Source organism: Mirounga angustirostris, unplaced genomic scaffold (assembly GCF_029215605.1).
Source record: "Mirounga angustirostris isolate CCGP_5_RB_7025 unplaced genomic scaffold, mMirAng1.0.hap1 SCAF_10, whole genome shotgun sequence".
NCBI classification, from domain to species: Eukaryota; Metazoa; Chordata; class Mammalia; order Carnivora; family Phocidae; genus Mirounga; species Mirounga angustirostris.
In genome coordinates this window covers 15621132-15641490 of record NW_026991718.1, presented here as the reverse complement: position 1 = coordinate 15641490, position 20359 = coordinate 15621132, and positions in this window count along the sequence as shown.

The following is a 20359-nucleotide window of genomic DNA, read 5'->3' as shown; positions in this document are numbered from 1 at the left end:
ACCTCAGGCAAAGGATTTCACAGGACAAAAGAGGGAAGCGGGGGACAGAGGGAGGGCTTGGCTCTAAGAAGGAAGAGTTTGAAAAAACAGAGAGGTGGGAAAGAATAAGACAAACTCTAAAAACAGGGACTAGCTTAGGGTGACTGGCATGCTGCTGGTGACTCTTGATGGAGAGAGAGAGAGTTGAAACTCAGGTTGAGGCCAATCATGGAGGGCTAAAGTACCAACTACCCAGTTTGGGCCATATCCATCATAGAGGCAGCGGGGTGCCTACTGGTTCTTTAGCAAAGGAGAGACTCACACATCATGATGAGGTTATGGCCTCATATTTCTGCCTCCCTTTCTAAGACTGGAAGCTGGTGGAGAGCCAGGATTCTGTCTTACCTCAACATTGTGAAGCACAATGCCTGACCCTATGAAAGAACCGGTAAATGACTGTTTTCGCCTAAATGCTCAGGAACTCAGAACTTTCTGGGGTCTTCCACCTCAGATTCCAGGCTCTGTGTTGACAGCCATCCAACCAAGCATCCAGCTGTAACTAAGCTGTGGTCTTTTCACATATGATTCGTATGTTTAGGTTTGGGTCTCTACGTGAACATCACAGATATAACAAGTCAAATAAGACAGTAGTGCCCTAATCCCTAAACCCTGTCCTATAGGGAACATACTGAAACACCCAAACGGGCTCCCCTCACACTGGATAAGCTCCACTGTTTTTGTTTTTCAGATCTAAGGAACAAGTAAATAATTTTTCCACAGTGGGATCCCATGAGAGAAAAGAAGGGTTTTTTTGATCATTGGTTTAGGGTTCCCACCTGGAAACTTTTCTTTTTTCTTTTTTTCTCTTTTCTTTTCTTCTTCTTCTTCTTTTTTTTTTTTTTTTTTGTTAGCCTATTAGAAAAATTTTATCTAAATTTTTCTTGTTTTAGTCAAAACCTTTTATAGCTGTATTGTTAAAAACACGGCTTTCCTTTATCTTAATATAGCTTGAGAATCTTGGCTGTGTCCTTAAGCTTCAAATATTAAGAAAAAATATCAAACAAAACTTTGTACCATGTATTTTTTGAAAAACTGAAATACAAAGAATCAGGAAGAGGGATTCAGTTCACTCATTTCCTGGCTCTCAGACATAAGATATGAGTGTTCCAAGCCTGAACTTCAATATCGCAATAATTTCTAAAAATACTCGGTTGGTAAATATGCCAAAGTAAACAAAGAGAAAAATCCGTGTTCTGCAGCAAGTTCTCTTCATGCTGTTCATTTTTATGTCCGGGATACGTTGACAAACTCTGTGGAAACGGACTACTTCGAAGACTGCACTGCTCACAAGATAAACTTTTCCAAACTAGGTGATGTGCCAGACAGGCTCCTCCCTGCGCCCCCTCTCCCTGCACAGGGTACTCCCATTGAGGGGCAAGGGCAGGGATTGGTCCATGAGAAGAAATCATGTTACAAAATAGCTTTGTTAACATATAGACTCACTGTGTGACAGACGCCTACACCAGTGAGAGAGGGAAATGATCCCTCAGACAAAAGAGAGATGTTAATCTATCTCCAATCTTCAGTTTCATTTATTTGGAGTATTGTTTTGTTTTGTTTTGTTTTGTCCAGTGTTTCCTACAGATCCTGTAAATCACCCCCCAATTGCTCTCAGACAAGACCAGAGACTGGAATGTTCATTAGATTTTAGTGCCACCTTGTGGTAATCTTAATAGGGTATATATAGTATATGTGTGTATATATAATGTATATATGATTATAAAAATTCTTATTAGTTAAAAAGCATGCATTTTATGACTATTTTTATTTTAAGATTTTTTTCACAGGATTTCAAACCCTAGAGTTTTACAAGTATATTCTTTAGAAATTCTTCACATATATATTTATACATCTATTCACATAGATATTTCTACACACGTACAACTATTTTCATATACACTTAAGAAATTAATTCTTTCCTAAATAGTAACTTCTTTTTTCTCTTTTCAAGTAGGCTCCACACCGTGGAGCCCAAACCAGGGCATGAACTCATGACCCTGAGATCAGGATCTGAGCTGAGTTCAAGAGTCCAACACTTAATGAATGAGCCACCCAGGGGCCCATTACATTAGAAGTTACACTTAGTAACTTCTAAATGAAATTTGAAGAAAGAGATAAAAAGCTATGGCATCTCACTAATTTACGTAACAATGGACTTTCTTTTGCCCTAAATATAATATATAGAAATGTAAAACAACTTTAACTACAAAAATCATCTTCTTTTTTCTCCAGTTCAGAAAGTAATTATTGGATATTAGAAGTAATAATGATTTATTTACCAATAGGCATTTACTGGGAATCAGAAATGCCATAGACATTCCTGACAGTATTTGATTTTTACATTTTTTTTTCCACTTTAAGGAGTAGCTTGAAGTCTCTAGGACTACTGTCAACCTTCCATCTCTGCAATGAGCTCTGAAACGGGAAAGTCTCTTCTAAAACCACCCATGCAATTGCAATGTGGGAAAACCGAGGAGGTTTGGGCCCATTCGGCCATGAGTTACATAGTGAGCCTTCAGGCTACTTTCTGAGGTCTCCAGCTATGAGCCACAGCAGGTAAAACATCCGTCTCCTGCCCTAGGTTTGTGGTGCAATGGGACCCAGGCCTAAGACAGGGAAGGCTGGGCTCACTGGAGAACCACCATAGCTAAACTGTTAAACTTCAGAATGTGGGCGTTGAACTCAGATCAGACAGACACCTGTCTGTCCAGCCCAGGGCCAGGTCAAGGGGAATAGGCAGTGGGCAGTGGGGCAGATCCTAATCACTCTAAAATTTTGCTGTGTCCCATTCCAGTAGCCATCAGCTGCATGTGGCTGTTGAGCACTTGAAATGCTGCTCGTGCCACTGAAGAGCTAAGTTTTTAATGTTATCTGATTTTAATTCATTGAAGCTGAAATAGAAAAACTGATATTCAGGGGGGAGGAAATGGGGAGATGTTGACCAAAAAGTACGAACTTCCAGTTACAAGATGAATAAGTTCTAGGGATCTGCTGCGCAGCATGGTGACTGTAGTTAATAATACCGTATTAATACTTGAAAGTTGCTCAGAGAGTAGATCATAAATGTTCTCGCCACAAAAAAAGAGATGGTAATTACATGATGTCGTCAAGGGCTTAGCTAACACGGTGGCTGTGGTGGTAATCATTTTGCAATATGTAAGTGTATCATATCAACACTTTAAACTTGTCCACCTAGAACTTACCCAACGTTTTATGTCAGTTATATTTCAATAATAATGCTAAAAGAAAGAACTGAATGAATACTGATATGGACCACAAAAAAGTAAAAAAATAAAAACGGATATTTAATTCAGTTATGGGAAACTTTTACATATGTTTGAAACAACTTAGGTGTGTGAATCTACTTTCTCCTACTGGAAATTTTATGGAGTCCAACTACAGATTGAGGGATGCCTGGGTGACTCAGTCAGTTAAGCGTCTGCCTTCAGCTCAGGTCATGATCCCAGGGTACTGGGATTGAGTCCCGCATGGGCTCCCTGCTCAGCGGGAAGCCTGCTTTTCCCTTTGCCTGCTGCTCCCCCTGCTTGTGCGCGCTCTCTCTCTGACAAATAAATAAATAAAATCTTTAAAAAAGAAAAGAACAAAACAAATACAGATTATTTTCAATGAAAATTTAGCACCCGAATTAAGATGTAAACATTTAAAAAACACATAAAATGGTCCATAAATATATTTTATATTAATTACATATTGAAATGATAGTATTTTAGATATAGTGAACATATTTTTAAATTTATTAGATTTAATATGTTGGGTATACTTGGATATATAATTCAAATTAATTTACCTCCTTATGGTTTTTAATGTGACAACTAGAAAATTTTAAATCACACACGTAGGGGCACCTGGGTGGCTCAGTCGGTTAAGCATCTGCCTTCGGCTCAGGTCATGATCTCAGGGTCCTGGGATCGAGCCCCGCATCAGTCTCCCTGCACAACGGGGAGTCTGCTTCTCCCTCTCCCTATGCCTGCTGCTCCCCCTGCTGTGCTCTCTCTGTCTCTTTGTCAGATAAATAAATAAAATCTTAAAAAAAAAAAATCACACACATGGTTCACATTACACATCTCTTGGATGGCACTGCTCTAAAATGTCTACCAGTCGGGGCACCGGGTGGCTCAGTCAGTTAAACCTTTGCCTTCTGTTCAGGTCATGATCCTAGTGTCCTGGGATCAAGCCCCACATTGGGCTCCTCGCTTAGTGGGGAACTTGCTTCTTCCTCTCCCTCTGCTGCTCCCCCTGCTTGTGCTCTCTCTCTCTCTGTGTCAAATAAAATAAAATGAAATAATAAAATAAAATAAACTGTCTACAAGTGCACGTGGCTCTCTGGCTACTCCCTCACACATCGTCTCAGGGAGTCACTTTTGTATGAGCCCCCTGAAGCCCGTTAATCTTCCTGTGGGTATAATTTCCTTTTATTTGTGCCAAACTCACTGCTGGATTTCATTTCGGAGGGCCCAGACACTCAGCTGAACACGGGCTGGGACAATCTGGAGCCTCCCTACCCCCCTTTCCCCTGCTGCTCTCCAGGCCAGGCACCCCCTCGCCTTTCATCTGCCCCCACCACAGTGGCAACCCCTCCCTAGTAAGTCCAGCTCTCCTCCCGACACCGGGAGGTATTCTCCTGAGCAGTAGAGGCTGTTTGGCCTTTCTACGTGGTGACATATTTTCCTTTCCAAAGATGAGAATCAAAATCTAGTCTTTTCCAATTTTGGTAGTAAAGTGGGGGCTGTCGGTTTTTCTCTGGAACTCTCATTAAACCTCAGTCATCTCAATTCAATTCAGCAAACACGGATTGAGGAGGGGGGTGGAGGAGGGGAAGTAAGGGCACAGAAGATAAGTAGGGCATAGTACCATCATGTAAAGACACACACACACACACAAAGGTGGGTCGCAATATCACTCATATGTAAATGAAGGATGGAGAGGACTTCACACAGGAGGTCACACTGAGCAGAGCCTTGACTAACAAGTAGGATTTTTCCAGAAGAAAGAGATGCCCATTGGCACCATCTAGAGCACTGACTATGTAGCTATTTTGTGCACAAAGCTTCCAATCAGAGCCATCTGATGAAAAAGGAGAAGTAGCAATGGGCAGAAGTAGAAAAAAAGTGCTCCTCCTTCTATGCATGAGATTTGCCTGATGGCGGCAGCCACATGAGGTCGGCCTCGCCCTGAGAACAGAAAGGAAGGAGAAAGGTCACAAGAACATGCCGTTATCAACAGCGTTACCAAATCCACCCCAGCAAATGCTTGCCAGTCCTGTGGCGAATGCTGAGATCGCACATACATTTGTTACTTTAGCAAAAGCTCCGGGAAAGTGGTGTGAAGATGAAGTAAGCCGAAGGGAGGGGAGCCTCACACCAGGAGGCTGGAGACCCGCTCGCCAGGCCTCCTAGCTCCTAGCCGCCCAGCTAGGAACAGACCCTCCCTTCTGGGTCTCAGTTTCCCCATGAGAGGTAGAACTCCAAGGCTGGAAACTCAGGTGTCCACAGGGGTCCTGCAGATCGCATAACTGTGTGTAACACTGGGCGGTGGTGGAAACTGGGGGGAACCGGAGAACATGCCGTATCTAAGTTAGCAAAGTCCAGAATTGGAAAGCAAACCACTGCATTGCCCGAAAAGGACAAGCAGAGCAGACTAGATTTGGCCAACAGAACCAGTTTGTGAACCTTATGAGAAAATTTTTAATTTTTCAGCATTTTTGATGAATCAAAGGGGCTCACCTACAGAAAAATAATATCATTAATCCTTTCTTTTTAAAAAAAAAAAAGATTTTATTTATTTTTTAGAGAGCGAGCGAGAGAGAAACAGCATGAGAGGGGAGAGGGTCAGAGGGAGAAGCAGGCTCCCCGCTGAGCCGGGAGCCCGATGTGGGACTCGATCCCAGGACCCTGGGATCATGACCTGAGCCGAAGGCAGACGCTTAACCATGTGAGCCACCCAGGCGCCCTCATTAATCCTTTCTAAAGTCAAAAAATATATAAAGCAAAAACAAAGTTTTTTATTTAATTTTATTATCCAAACCTTTATTTCTTTGAATTGCTTAAACTGAGATCCAAAAGATGAAATATTCCAAAGTATGGAATCTAGGGAAATGTGGTCTTACATAGAACATTCTCACAGCTGAGAGGGGGTTAGCATTCAGTTGGGGGGGCAGGGGATGTTATCCCCTGATATCAATCCAGAGGGCAATAACACCAAGTTTTTTTCTCTTCCCTGTTTTCAGTCTTGAAAGCAAATGATCTAATCAAAGTATTTATACAGAGATGATTCACTTCTTGTGTTATCTTATGATGTCAGAATTTTGCAATAGGGTGGAGCTGAATTCACAATGGATTTCCACACTCCAGTGTGGCTCCGATGAAGAAGTTTATAGCACGAGACAGAGCCTGTATGGGGAGCCACTGCTCAGAACCTGAATCTGGGGAGCAGACAACATAATCGGGAGGAGGCAGGGATGGATGTGCTTTACCCACCATCCCTGGGCCTGTGTTTTCACCCCAACCACACAGGTGGGTGGAACATGGCTCAACAAAAGAAACCGTTCTTCTTGAGAGTCTTCAATCAGAAAGGAGAGCACGGGAGAATCTCTTTTTCAGACAGCTCGGTTGGAACTGCTTCATCCTTGAAATGTGGAGTTGTGTGATTGCTATTCAGCTCGGTCACAGAATATGCTGAAGAAAGAAGTTGGTGCATTTATAGTGTGGAAATCTCAGTGCTATGCCTATGAAGGGGCTGAACTTGATTCATTGCACTAACATGTGTTGATTGCCTCCCGCATGCCTGCCAGCCTCTAAGGAGCTCAGGCACTTAGCATATGCAGCATCTCACAGCTGCTGAACTCCCAGTGTCTGAATGAGGTAGAGGCACGGCTTGAACCTAGCAGATAGGAATGGTGACAGCCACCTGCTCTCATTCAATCATTTGTTCTGCGAACATACCCAGTGCCACCAGTGGGATACGGGAGGAATCAGATAGAGCCCCTGCCCTCAAAGGAGCTCCAGTCCATAAATATGATGGTGACCCATACAATAATTATAACAACTAAACTGAATGCTTCAGTCTAGTGTGGTGAGTGCTACAATGTGTAGGCCCAGGGGAGGGGCCTGAGGAGGTCACAGAAGGCTTGAACTAAGTGGTATGTTGGCACTTTGGTGGGCTTCATTGAACCACATCCCCTAGTATTCATCTCTTGTGTGGTCCCCTCCCATGATGAGTCTGAGTTTGGCCTCTGACTAGATTAGGCCAATGGGACATCAGCAAGAATGCAAGTTGCAGCTGGATAAGTACTCACACATTCTTCTTGGAACCTGGCTGCCATGCTTTAAGGAAACTCAATCCAGCAGGTGGACAAGCCCATATGGAAGAGAATTGCACTTCTGACCAACAGTCTCAGCTAAGCTCCAGCTGGTGGTCAGCACCAACCGCCAGCTATGTGGGCGGGGCCATTTGAACCTTCCTTCCAAACACCTCAACAAACACCATGGGTAGTAGAAGAACGGCCTGAGTTGACCCACAGAATCCTGACAAATAATAAATTGTTACTTTCGTAAGCCACCATCTGTTGGGATGGTTTGTTCCACAGCAATGGATAACCAAAACAAGCTGAGTCTTGATGGTTGCACAGAAGTTAGCCTGGCCAAGAGAGGAAAAGAAAGGCATCCTAGAGTATGAAGGCATGAGAGAGCATAACAGTTACAGGTACTAGGCAGATCGATATGGCCGGCATATGGGACATAAGGTAGAAAGAAGCAATTGCTGGAACTGAGAAGACTGTCCAGGCTCAGACCAGAGCCTCTGCAGATGGGTGAGGAATTCCAAAACCACCCCTAGGTTCAATGATTCACTAAGAGGACTCAAGGACTCAGCATAGTTGTACTCACAGCTGTGATTTATTAGAACAACAGGATGCCAAGCAAGATTAGCAAAAAGAAAGGCACATGGGGCAAAGTCTGGGGAAACCCAGGTGCAACGGAAATTGTGTTCCTTGAGGGTGCTGTGTCCTCTCCCAGGGAGTCACACAGGACACACTCACTTCCCCCAGCAGTAAGTTGTGACAACACATGTAAAACGTGGCCAACCAAGGAAGCTTATTAGAGAATCAGTGCCCAGGATTTTTACCGGAGGCCATGATGCTTGATTTTTTATGTCAACCTGACAAAACTATGGTACCCAGTTATTTGGTCAAACACCAATCTAGACGTTGCAGTGAAGGTATTTTTCAGATGTGATTAACATATAAACCAGTAGATTTTAAGTAATGTGATTACCGTCCACAATGTGGGTGGGTCTCATCCAACCAGTGGAAGACCTTCCGAGCAAGGCCAAGGTGGCCCGAAGAAGAAAGAATTCTCCTGGAGACTGCAGCAGAGACACCCGGCCTGTTTCCAGCCTGCTCCCCTGCCGAATTTGGGCTCCACTCTGAATTTCCAGGCTGCCAGTCTGCCCTACAGATTTCAAAGTTGCCAGCCCCCACAATTGCATGAGCCAATTCCTTAAAATGAATCACTTTCTCTCTCTCTCTCTCTATGTATGTATATCCCATTGGTTCTGTTTCTCTGAAGAACTGTGCTAAGTACACTCTGCCCGGCATGAGCCCAAATCCCAGACTTCCAGAAGAAACGAGGTGTTTAGCATGGGCTATCGTGTTTGCACAAACAGTTTAGGTCAAGTGAGCTGCTCTTCTCAGTTAATGGTGGGGACGGTCCTAAAATCTCAGTTCCCAGATGCGCGTCAATGGCAACCTGCTAAGCAGACCTTTTGTTTGTTTGTTTTAAGATTTTATTTATTTATTTATTTGAGAGAGAGAGAGGGAGTACAGAGGGAGAATGAGAGGGAGAAGCAGACTCCCCACAGAGCAGAGAGCAGAGAGCCGACGTGGGGCTCGATCCCAAGACCCTGAGATCATCACCTGAGCTGAAGGCAGACGCTTAACCGACTGAGCCACCCAGGCACCCTGAGCAAGTCTTTCTGAAAATAAGCAGTAGGTCTGCGTGTAAACCTCTTTCTGTACAGAAGGTAAGTCGTTTACATTGTAGGCAATAGGGAGTCATTGAATTTTTTAGGTGTAAATACATTGTTCCACAGAAGATTTTAGGTGTGCGTGAGGGAGAGAGGGAAGGATGACATTCTGTTTTGTTTCATAAGACCGTGCTGGCAGCATGTGGGGGAGGGCCCAAAGAAGGGGCAAGTAGGGAAGGAGGCCTCCAACTCGCAGGCCTCTCTGGTCAACCAGGCAGAGCAAGGATGGAGAGAACGGGGTATATTTAAGAAAACAACAGGAGCTATGGAAGGTGTGTTCCCACTTGCAGGCTGTTACCTCCCCTTCCAGTCAGTGAGAGCCTTAGAGAGGGTGAGGGTGTGTGTGTCTGTCTGTGTCTGAGTCTGAGTCTGCGTCTGCGTCTGGGTGTTGGGGCCATGTCAGCTGCCACACCCATTCTCCTGAGGCTTCCAGAGAAGAGGCAGGAGAGGGCTAGATCTGTGTCCATCTAGGAGGTAGAGTCGGTTCTCTGGAACTCTGAGCCCCCCCACCCCCACCCCAGGGCCCTTGCCCTGGTCTCTCCCCTCCCACCACAATCCACATGGGGCTTGAGGTAGGGCCCAAAGGCACACAGAAAACCTCAAAGCGGAAGTGATCCTATGAGTACAGCCCTAGGCTTGTACTGCTCCAGGTGTGGTCCGTGGACCAACAACACTAGCATTTCTTGCAAGCTTGTTAGAGACGCAGAATCTCAGGCCCCAGCCCAGCCCAGGCCTCTATAGAATCAGAACCCAGAGCTCCACAAAGTATGAACAGTCGGGTTTGAGAAGCACTGCGCTTGGCTTGCGTCCGGCCGACTGTGCTGGAGGAAACAGGGCAGCGGTGGTTCAAGGGAGTGTGTGCTGAGCCGCGGACGGCGGCTTCATCTGGGCCGGGGGCTAACCATCTGCGTCCTCCTGGGCATCGTCTTCCTTCCTCGGCATCAGTTCTCAGCCGTGAACCGGGGCATTAATAGTACCTCCCTCACTAGGCTATTGTGAGTTACATGAGTTACTGCACGGAAAGTATTTAGAACGTGCTGTGTGCATCCCTGGAAACTGTGAGCTGTCCTTCCCGAGGGCTCCTCCAGCTTCTGCTTGTCCAGCCCCCTCCCATCAACACACACACACACACACACACACACACACTCCCCCACTGCAGGGCCAGGGGAGCAGCCATTCTTCACTCGGGAGAATGAAGAAGCCTTCACCCAGGGCTCCTGGAAGCTGTGTCTGCTCCCTTGTCCTAGGACAGCCCTTCAGTTCTTGGAAAAAGACTCCCTCTCCAAGTCTGCTCATCTCCTGGCAGTTCTGGTCCCTATGATCCATCTCTGCAGGCCCTGGCTGCCTGCCTGGGAGCCCGCCTCTGAACACATGGTGTTTTGCCTATGCCCTTCTTTAGGGATGCTCTTGAGGTCAGGTCATGACTCCAGGGAGGGTCTCTCCTGGCCCCTTAGACCTGCCAGGGCTGCAGGGCAGGCTGGTCAGTTGGCTGCAGGATGAGGCCCCCTGCAGAGGCGCTGCCACCAACGTATCCCAGGTGGAGTGGATTCTGAGCCACCCAGGAGAGTCCCTACGGAGCGGAGAGAATGTGGAACCCTCTGGCATTCTGGCCGAGGGGAGACCTAGGGAAAGGCAAGGCCCTTCAGTGGGCTCCCAGAATCATGAGAGGGCGGCTCAACTGTCTCTCCCATCTGTGTGAATCAACTTCAGCAATGTCCCCATTACCGTTAGGAGAGGGCAGAGGGTGGTGCATCTCAAATGGGGAATGCGCTGCAATCTCATTTTTTTTTCTTTTTAAGATTTTATTTACTTATTTTGAGAGAGAGCATGAATGAGGGGAGGGGCAGAGGGAGAGGGAGGAGCAGACTCCCTGCCGAGCAGGGAGCCCGATGCGGGACTCGATCCCAGGACCCTGGGATCATCACCTGAGCTGAAGGCAGACGCTTAACTGACTGAACCACCCAGGTGCCCAGTGCGACAATCTCTTGACTACAGTTGAATTTAGAACTTCCTTTTAAAATTTTGGCTGATGTTCTTGAAATTTAAACAAAGTAAATAAGCCCCTAGGAATAATAATGCCAGTGATGATTATTAACAGTAAGTATCATAACTAACATTTTGCGGACTTAGTGTTAGCTATCATTAAATTCTTGACATGCATTATTTCATCTAATTGTCACAAGCCTGAGTAAGGTGTCAATATTGACAGCCTATTCAGAAGCTACCCCCTCCCCCTGCCCGTTTCTAGAGGACTCTGGGTTTGCCTGCTGGACAACAGGCTCTTTCCTATGATCATTAGTGGAGAAGAGAATCAAAAGGAGCTGAAAGCCTGAGTTGACTTACATTTTTGAAGGCCCTGGAGCTTCTCTGAGGAAAAAAAAAAAAAAAAAAAACTTGTCCAAAAGGCCAGAAAAGTGGTCAAGAGAGAAGTGGGGATAAGAGAGGAGAATCTGGGGGCACCTGGGTGGCTCAGTCGGTTAAGCGGCTGCCTTCAGCTCAGGTCATGATCCCAGGGTCCTGGGATTGAGCCCCGCATCGGGCTCCCTGCTTAGCGGGAAGCCGGCTTCTCCCTCTCCCACTCCCCCTGCTTGTGTTCCTGCTCTCACTATCTCTCTCTCTGTCAAATAAATAAATCTTTTTTAAAAAAAAAAAGAGAGGAGAATCTGGGGAGAGGCAGCCTTGAGGACAGGACTCTGGGGAATTCGCTATAGCTCCCCTTGGGCACTTTTTTGAGAGACTGATATACATGTTTTTATTTCTTTTCAAAAGATTTTTTGAGCTGGAGTTATGTGTCTTCTAGAAGCAACACAGAACAGAGCTAGAACTGAGCCAGCCAGTTTTATTTGTATTACACTATTATTATCCCCACCACTTAGAGATAAAGAAGCAGAGATTAGAAAGTTTAAATAACTTGCCTAGGGTTGCCCTGCCAATAAATGTCAAAACTAAATTCCATTGAGCAATCTGGGCTCCTGGACAGCTAGCACCTAATCCGGTGGTTCAGAGGAACATGAAGACTCTGCTATTTCTAGGCTTGTCCAGGTCAAGGCTTTTCTAGTGGCCCAGATCACACACAGAAGTGACTCCAGAACTCCTGGGTTGTGAATACCATTTTGTTCACTCCCTCCCTTGAAGTATGTTTCCCAAATTGTCCCCTCATCCTCCTTTCCCTCCATGCCCCCCCCACCCCCCCCGCTTCCAGAAGCAGGCCTCTGGGTGAGCTCCTCCAACCAGGCAGACACTGCCTGATGTCTTCATCAAGCTTTGACCTTGCACTTTACAGCCAGTGGTTGCCATGGTGAGTGAGAGGCTGGCAGGCCTCGCAGGACACTGCGGGTACAGGAAGTCCTGCCAAAATCATCCTCTCCCTCCCTAATCATTTCTTGAGCCCACACTGGGAAAACAGCACTCCCTGGAGGCAATTCTCTTTCATTTCTCTCTGAAACTCTTCCTGACTTAGAGCTCTATTGTCACAGAATAAAGCTAAGCATGCCGTGGACCTCTTTAGGTTGTAGGACTTCAGCCCACATGCTGGCGGAGGGCTGCCAGGAAGCCATTGTCGCAGAGATTGGACCGTAGTAAAGACAGACTGGCCAGTGAGAAGAGGGAAGGGAGGACTTTTTTTTTTTTTAAGATTTTATTTATTATTTGACAGAGAGAGAATGAGATAGAGAGAGCATGAGAGGGGGGAGGGTCAGAGGGAGAAGCAGACTCCCTGCCGAGCAGGGAGCCCGATGCGGGACTCGATCCCGGGACTCCAGGATCATGACCTGAGCCGAAGGCAGTCGCTCAACCGACTGAGCCACCCAGGCGCCCAGGACTTTTCTATTTTTTATCATATAATGGTTCAAGCATAGAAAAATATAAAGAATAATATCTGCTACCCAGCTCTGCCAATCTGTGAATTTCTCATATGCATTTCAAATCATTTTGGTACAGATGAAACCAGTGTATCCCTCCCCAATCCTACTCCCTGGCCTCCCTCTCTCAAATATGTTGTTTAATATCCCCATGCATATATGTATTCATTTAGCACACACGAATGTGTCCGAAAGATACATGGTGGTGTTCTGTATGTTTTGAATTTTTATACCAATAGTGTCGTGCTTTACAGAACTTCTGCAACTTGCTGTTTTTATTCGGTGATATGGTTTTGTTTTTTTTTTTTAAGATTTTATTTATTTTTTTGACAGAGAGAGACATAGCGAGAGCAGGAACACAAGCAGGGGGAGTGGGAGAGGGAGAAGCAGGCCTCCTGCAGAGCAGGGAACCCAATGTGGGACTCGATCGCAGGACCCTGGGATCATGACCTGAGCTGAAGGCAGACACTTAACGACTGAGCCACCCAGGCGCCCGGTGATATGTTTTTTGAGATGTGGCTATGTTAATACATGTAGTTCTTGTTCATTCACTTTATTTATATGGTATTCCATTTTATAAATATTTATGCATTCTCCTATTGTTGGGCATTTGGGTTATTTCTAAGTTTTTTTCTGATACAATTGTTTAAAAAAAGAGACAACAGGGGTGCCTGGGTGGCTCAGTTGGTTAAGCGTCTGCCTTTGGCTCAGGTCATGATCCCAGGGTCCTGGGATTGAGCCCCACATCAGGCTCCCTGCTCAGCAGGGAGTCTGCTTCTCCCTCTGCCTGCCGCTCCCCCTGCTTGTGCGCTTGCACTCTCTCTCTCTCTCTGACAAATAAATACATAAAATATTTTTTAAAAGAGAGAGAGAGAGACAACAGCTCCAAATGGTGTTACTTGTGCTAAGCCTCATGTCAACAAACCAGTACTTAACACCTAACCTAAATGGAGTTTCAGCATCTCCCAGGAATGTAAACTTTAAGTTGATCTGGAATTACCTGGTTAGTACTAGTGAGGTAATCTGCTCAATAGACCCCTTTCATCCCCCATAGGGAGGTGACCTTGCCTGAAACAATCCACTCTTTGCTAGAAACTTCCTTTTCCAGGGCGCCTGGGTGGCTCAGTTGGTTAAGCGTCTGCCTTTGGCTCAGGTCATGATCCCAGAGTCCTGGGATCGAGCCCCACATCAGGCTCCCTGCTCAGCGGGGAGTCTGCTTCTCCCTCTGCCTGCAGCTCCCCCTGCTTGTGCATTCTCTCTCTGTAAAAAAAAAATAAGTAAAATCTTTAAAAATAAAAAAAAGAAACTTCCTTTTCCTCCCACCTTCTGCCTATAAAACCCTTCATCTTTGTACAGCCCTTTAGAGCATTCTTCAATTTGCTGGATGAGCGCTGCCCGATTCATGATTGTTTACTAAAACCAATTTGATTTTTAAATTTACTCAGTTAATTTTTTTTTAACACAAACAATGCTAACCAGCTGGACAGGCCAATGTGTACATCCAGAAGAGTTTCTAGGAAATAGGCCTTTGTCACAGGAAGGAACTTTTCATAGGACACGAATCTGTGATTACATTTCAAGTTTGGAAATTGCAGCCAAGGGTATATGAAATGTGCACAATGACTGCCTCCAGCTTCCACCTGGGGAGCCCCACGTCCCAGGGAAGTGAATGTGGCCATCTTTCCAAGAATAGGGTTCCTGACAACACCCCTACATCCAGACTCAGCTAAAGGCACACATATCAACGCGACTGTGAATCATCTATCTTGTTTGTTTTCTCTTTGGATTTATAATTGGAAATAGCGACATTCTGGAATGTTCTGATGATTCAGACTGAGTGTGACAGTGAGAGAGTCAGGAGGGAGGGCACGACTGTTTAGAGAAAAGGAAATGGGATTAATATGCAGAAATCAGGAGGACTGATGTTCCATTCAGCCATTTCCGTGTAATAAGCCACCCCGCAAAGATTTGTTATTCTCCCAGTTACATCTGGAAATTGGTGCTGGCTGTCAGCTGGGTCCCCTTGATTCCTCTCCACTTGGTCTCTCCCTCCAATGGGCTAACCCAGCTTCCTTACACAGTGGTTTGGGGCAGCATGTAGGCAAGGCCTACAACTCACATAGCATCACTCCTGCCCAATTCTATTGGCCAGAGCAAGTCACGAGGCCAGTCCAGATTTAAGAGGAGGACAAGTCGACACCCCTCTTTTTTGAAGGAACAGCAAAGTCCTGGGACATGGAAAAGGAGCATGGGACAAATTGCTTCAGCCATCTTTGAAAACAGTCTCCCGCCACTGAGCAATTTGGGCAGAGATGGAAATTTAACATTCACCACTGAGACCTTAACTAGAGTCTTCTGTGCAATTTCTAAAATAGGTCAGTATGATATAATTCCCAACAGCCTGACTTTCCTGGCTAGAAAGAGGTTCACAGAGGGATAGAGTTTTAAAATTTCTGATGTTGCTGGTTCTTCTCTTCACCTGAAAGTCCAATAAGGAATCTACCTTTCGCTCCTGTGAATTAAGACTTGAACTAGGACTTCCTAGTGCTCAGACCTTCAGGTTTGGGTTAGAGCTGCGCCACTGGTGTCCTAGGCCTGCAGATTGCAGTCAGCTGATCGTGGGCCTCCTCTTGCCTCCATAATCACATGAGCCAGCTCCTCAGAACAAATCTCTTCCTATGTAGCTATATATCTAGATCTAGATCTAGATCTGTATATCTGTGTCTCTCTCTATATCCATTTGGTTCTGTTTTGCTGGAGAACCCTGGCTAATACAATGGCCCCATAAATAAAAAAGCCAGTCCCAACCTGAATTACTGGAGAGAGGTATAGCCTCAAAATGTGCCTGATTAAACCAAAGTCAGCCCTTAGCACACAGAAGTAGATGACCTCTCCCTCTGCATTCCTCCCCCCACACACACACACACCCCAATCCAGGATATTTAGAAGCCCAAATGCCCGGATCCATTTATAGGATAATCAAACCAAACAGAATGCCCCCTGAAATCCAGGAGTAACCCAGAAGCAGTGAAAAGAACTTAGTCAAGGACTTGGGGCACTCTCTTCTACCCCCAACATTTGTTTTTAGAGCAGCATTTCTCAACCTTCAGTGAGCATCTGAACTTCCTGGAGGGTTTGTTTAAAACTTCAGACTGATAAGCCCCACACCAAAAGCTTATGACCCAAAAGGTTTCATTAGAGCCCAAGGAAAGCATGCAGCTTTCCAGCATGTAGGCAGTCCTGTGCATTTCTCACAAGGTCCAAAGTGATGCTGTATTAGTCAGAGTTTTCCAGAGAAGAACAAATTAGAGATACAGATCTGTTAACAAATATATATATAACAAATAGGAGATATATATCTCTTGTTCTAATAAGTCTCTCCCTCTCCCTCAGATATATATATATATATATATATATATGAATAATAGTAAGAAATATATATGCTGAGAAGTTCCAAGATCTGCAGTCAGCAAGCCAGGAGAGCAAGGACTAATTCCAGGCTGAAGGCCAGCAGACTTGATACCCAGGATGAGCCAACATTTCAGTTTTAGTCCCAAGGCAGGAAAAACCAACATTCCTGCTCGAGAGCACTCGGGCCAGAGGTGTTCTCTCTTACTGGTGGGAGGGTCTGCCTTTTTGTTCTATTCAGGCCCTCAGCTGACTGAATGAAGCCTGCTCTCCCTTTAGGGAGAGCAATCTGCTCTGCTCCAGGGCCACTGACTCAGGTGCTGATCCCATCCAGAAACACCCTCACAGCCACACCCAGGAGCATGTTTGACCAAACATCGGGGCACCCCTCGGCCCAGTCAGGCTGACACGGAAAACTCCGCCTCGCAGAGCTGGTACTGCTGGTCCAGAACACGGCCGTGATGTCCCTGCTGCAGAGTGCTCCTCCTGCTGTGGAAGGCTGACGTCGGTATCCCCTCCTCTACCAGCGTCCTCAAACCTAGAGGGGAGCAGGTGTCCCCCCCCAGGGGCAGGAGTCACAGGGATGGCCACGCTCGACCAGCTTGCAGGCTGTGCGATGAAGAGAGCCCTTGGCTGAGTGGCCGGAACCCCATCCTGCCAGGCACAGGACCCACGCAGGCCACCTCCCTCCCCGGGCTGGAGCTCTTGCAGAGTTCACAGATATAATACACCATGTACGTACACTAAAAAGTATTTGTTTATCTGAAATTCAAAGTTCACTCGGCATCCTCTTTTTTATTTTATTTTTTTGCTAACTTTGGCAACCCTAGTTTCTTTCTTTGTGAAATGGGGTGCTCCCGAAGCATGGGATGTGAGCAGGCGTCAGGCAGGCTGTTCAGACAGCGAGGCCACAGGTGCTCTCCTCAGGCCGCAAGAGAGGAGCAAAGGGGCGAACCTGGGCACAACCTACCTGCCAGGCTGCAGGGCGCACGGGCCTGGCTCGAAGTCCTGGACCAGGTCAGGGGGTGGGAGGACGTCAGCCTGAGGGGAGGCTGGGAGATGTCAGAGCCCACATGAGCCACAGCAGGTTGTCCCTCTCAGACCATCCCTGACACCGACAGTAAACAGGAAATCCCCTCTCCTGGCAGCCTCCCTGCTCTTCTTGCCAGGGTGAAGAAGATTCTAAACTAGGATTCAGAGTAATAGTCGGGTCTGACATTTGGCAATCCCGAACTGGATCGCCAAGCTCCAGACCCAGAGGTGCCTCTGCTTTCCCAGCCCCTGGGCCAGAAGAGGCCCCTACACCCATTTCCTCCCCGTGCTGGGGCCCAGACCAGACAGAGAACCCCAAATCTGGCTTGGCAAGAGGAGGAGCTCCCCTGAAGGCCCTCAAGTTGTCCAGGAGGGGGTGGGGCACTGTGCAGGTAGACACCCCAGCCCTGGGTGCAGCTTGCTGCTGGCCCCCCATGCAGCTTTCCAGCATGTAGGCAGTCCTGCCACTGCACCCAGGCACCTCTGTTCCACACGGCCCTGTGAGCTCCAGGGTGGTCTGTCCTCCCCTCCCCTGCAGAGACAGGCCCCCAGCCCCGCAGTCCCCACGTCAAGCAGACTAAGAATGAGTGGAGGCAAAGGCCGGGTCAAAGCTACTGAGGGAGGTGTGGGGCTGAGACCCCCTCCACAGGGTTCCTTGGAAGCACAAGGTGGAAGGGTAAACAAAACCTTGGCCAGAGGGGCAACCCCGCCCCCCACGGCCCGCCCCGCCCCACTGCTTTGCCAGCTCTACCATTCCCTTGGTGCTTGGCATTCACTTAGCTGCTCCCAACCTCAGTTTTCCTTCTAAAAAATGGGGATCTGATTCTTACCTTGCCTGCCTCCTCAGGCTAGTAAGAATCAAGTATCTGTGAAAGGGTGTTAGAAACTCTAAGTTGCTATTAGTTAGGGCCCTTTTACTCACAAGCATGAGAAACCAGGCAAACTAGATGAGGCCAAAGAGGAATTTACCAGCTCAGAGCCTCAAGACCCAGGGCAGAGAATGGAGGCTCTCTCCTTTTCCCCATGCCAGCGTCTCTATGTGAACCGGCTTCTTTCTCTGGCAGACTAGCTTCTCCCTAAGCCTGGAGCATCTCCCAGCTTCACCTCCCAAGAGGCACCTCCGTCACTGTTAGTACCAACCTGAAAATCCCAGAGAGAGTTCTCATTGGTCCCGCTTGGGTCCCATGTCCACTTGGTGGATATTAGTACAACATTCTGCAGCCTCTTCTAGAACTATATATTTGGAGAGCTGGGAGGCTCAGTTCACCAAAAGAAAAGAGATTTTATTCCCGAGAGAGAAGAAATGTGATGGAACTTGATCTACTATGGAAGTAATGTTTTATCAAGAGTATGATTGTTGGGGTGCCTAGGTGGCCCAGTTCGTTAAGCATCTGCCTTAGGCTCAGGTCATGATCCCAGGGTCCTGGGATGGAGCCCCGCATCGGGCTCCCTGCTCAGTGGGGAGTCTGCTTCTCCCTCTCCCACTCCCCCTGCTTATGTTCCCTCTCTCGCTGTGTCTCTATCTGTCAAATAAATAAATAAAATCTTTAAAAACAGAAACAAAAACAAAAACAAAACAAAACAAAAAAAACCAACACTCCCCACTTACTCCCTAGCTTTCTCCCACAGAGCACTTACAACCTCAGGAACTACGGTTCAGCAGAGACTTCCTGGGAAGTTTACAAGTTGCCAGACAAAGTCTCTCTCCTCCAGAAACTCGCAGCCAAGTAAGGGTGGCAGACAACAAAGGCGAGGGCTTTCCAGCCAGTTGGCTTGTGCTGGTTAGAAGTGGGCACGGGACTCTCTGAGACACCAAGAGGACACTGGGTCCAAAGGAAGCTGACTTGAGAAAACCACACGTGAGCTAAGACCTGGGGATGGGCAAGAGCTTGCCAGAAAAAAAAAGTGGCAGGACACGGTGCTAGTTAGTCCTCAAGCTAGGGTGTCTCAGCTCCAGACCCAGGCTTCCCTGCTTCGGGCCGCTGGGGCAGGAGCTCTGCAAATTCCCGGATCCCCCTTTGTTAGCTGGTTCCCACCTGCCAACAGGGGGCTCTAGAAGCTGACTGGCAGGCAGGAGGACAGAAGGGACTTGCTCCTTCTTGTCTGTTCGCTGTCCTACCAGCTCCCCAGCGAGAGCCAGACAGCCAGGAAGCATCAGGTGAGGCCTCCGGCGCTCTGCACCTCGGAGCAGGAGTTGAGAGGCTGTAGGCAGGAAGCATCAGAAAGTCAGGTGTGCAAATGGCCCTCATGCCCAGCACTTGGTACCAGAGAGGAGCGGCTGGGGACAAGAGCCAGCCCTGGCAGTTCAGAAACAAGACCCCAGGCCCTGGGAGGTGGGGACCAACCGGGAGGGCCTGAGCCAGGGGAGCTCTAGTGCAAGGCAGGGAACCAAAGCACCCACACACTCCAACACCCCCTCTGCCTTCCAAGCACTGGTGGTTTGTTCCGATGTCACCAAGGCTAGGCCCAGGGCCAGGCCCCTGAACATGGCAGGTTAGGGGGCGGGGTGGCTCTAAGGAAAGGGGGTGGCAACCGTGCCCCCCAGACAACAGGGGAGCTGGCTATCCTCTGAGTAGCTTGGAGGTGGCATGGACCAAGCCCCCACGCCTATATTAAGAGGAAATTCTCTAAGAGCTCCTCTGAGTGATGCCCACTCGATTCTTCAGCATGAGGCGTGGGTGTTGGGACCCGAATGTGAGAAGTACACATATGTGTATATGTGGTAGAGCATAGCGGGGTACTGTTAAAACAGGCCTGGTAGGTTTCTAGGAGGTTGGTCAGTCAATAGCTTATTTGTGACATCAAAAATTCTGTCTTCAACTCTCTTCTTCACTCCCGTGGCTTCGATTTCCACCTTTACTCTCTAGCCAAGGCTTTTGAGCTCCAGATATGCAAACTCACCCAACTATCTCCCGAGAAAATTCCATGGCATTCCAACTGAGCAAAATTAAAGCCTCCCTCTTCCCTATTTCCAAGAA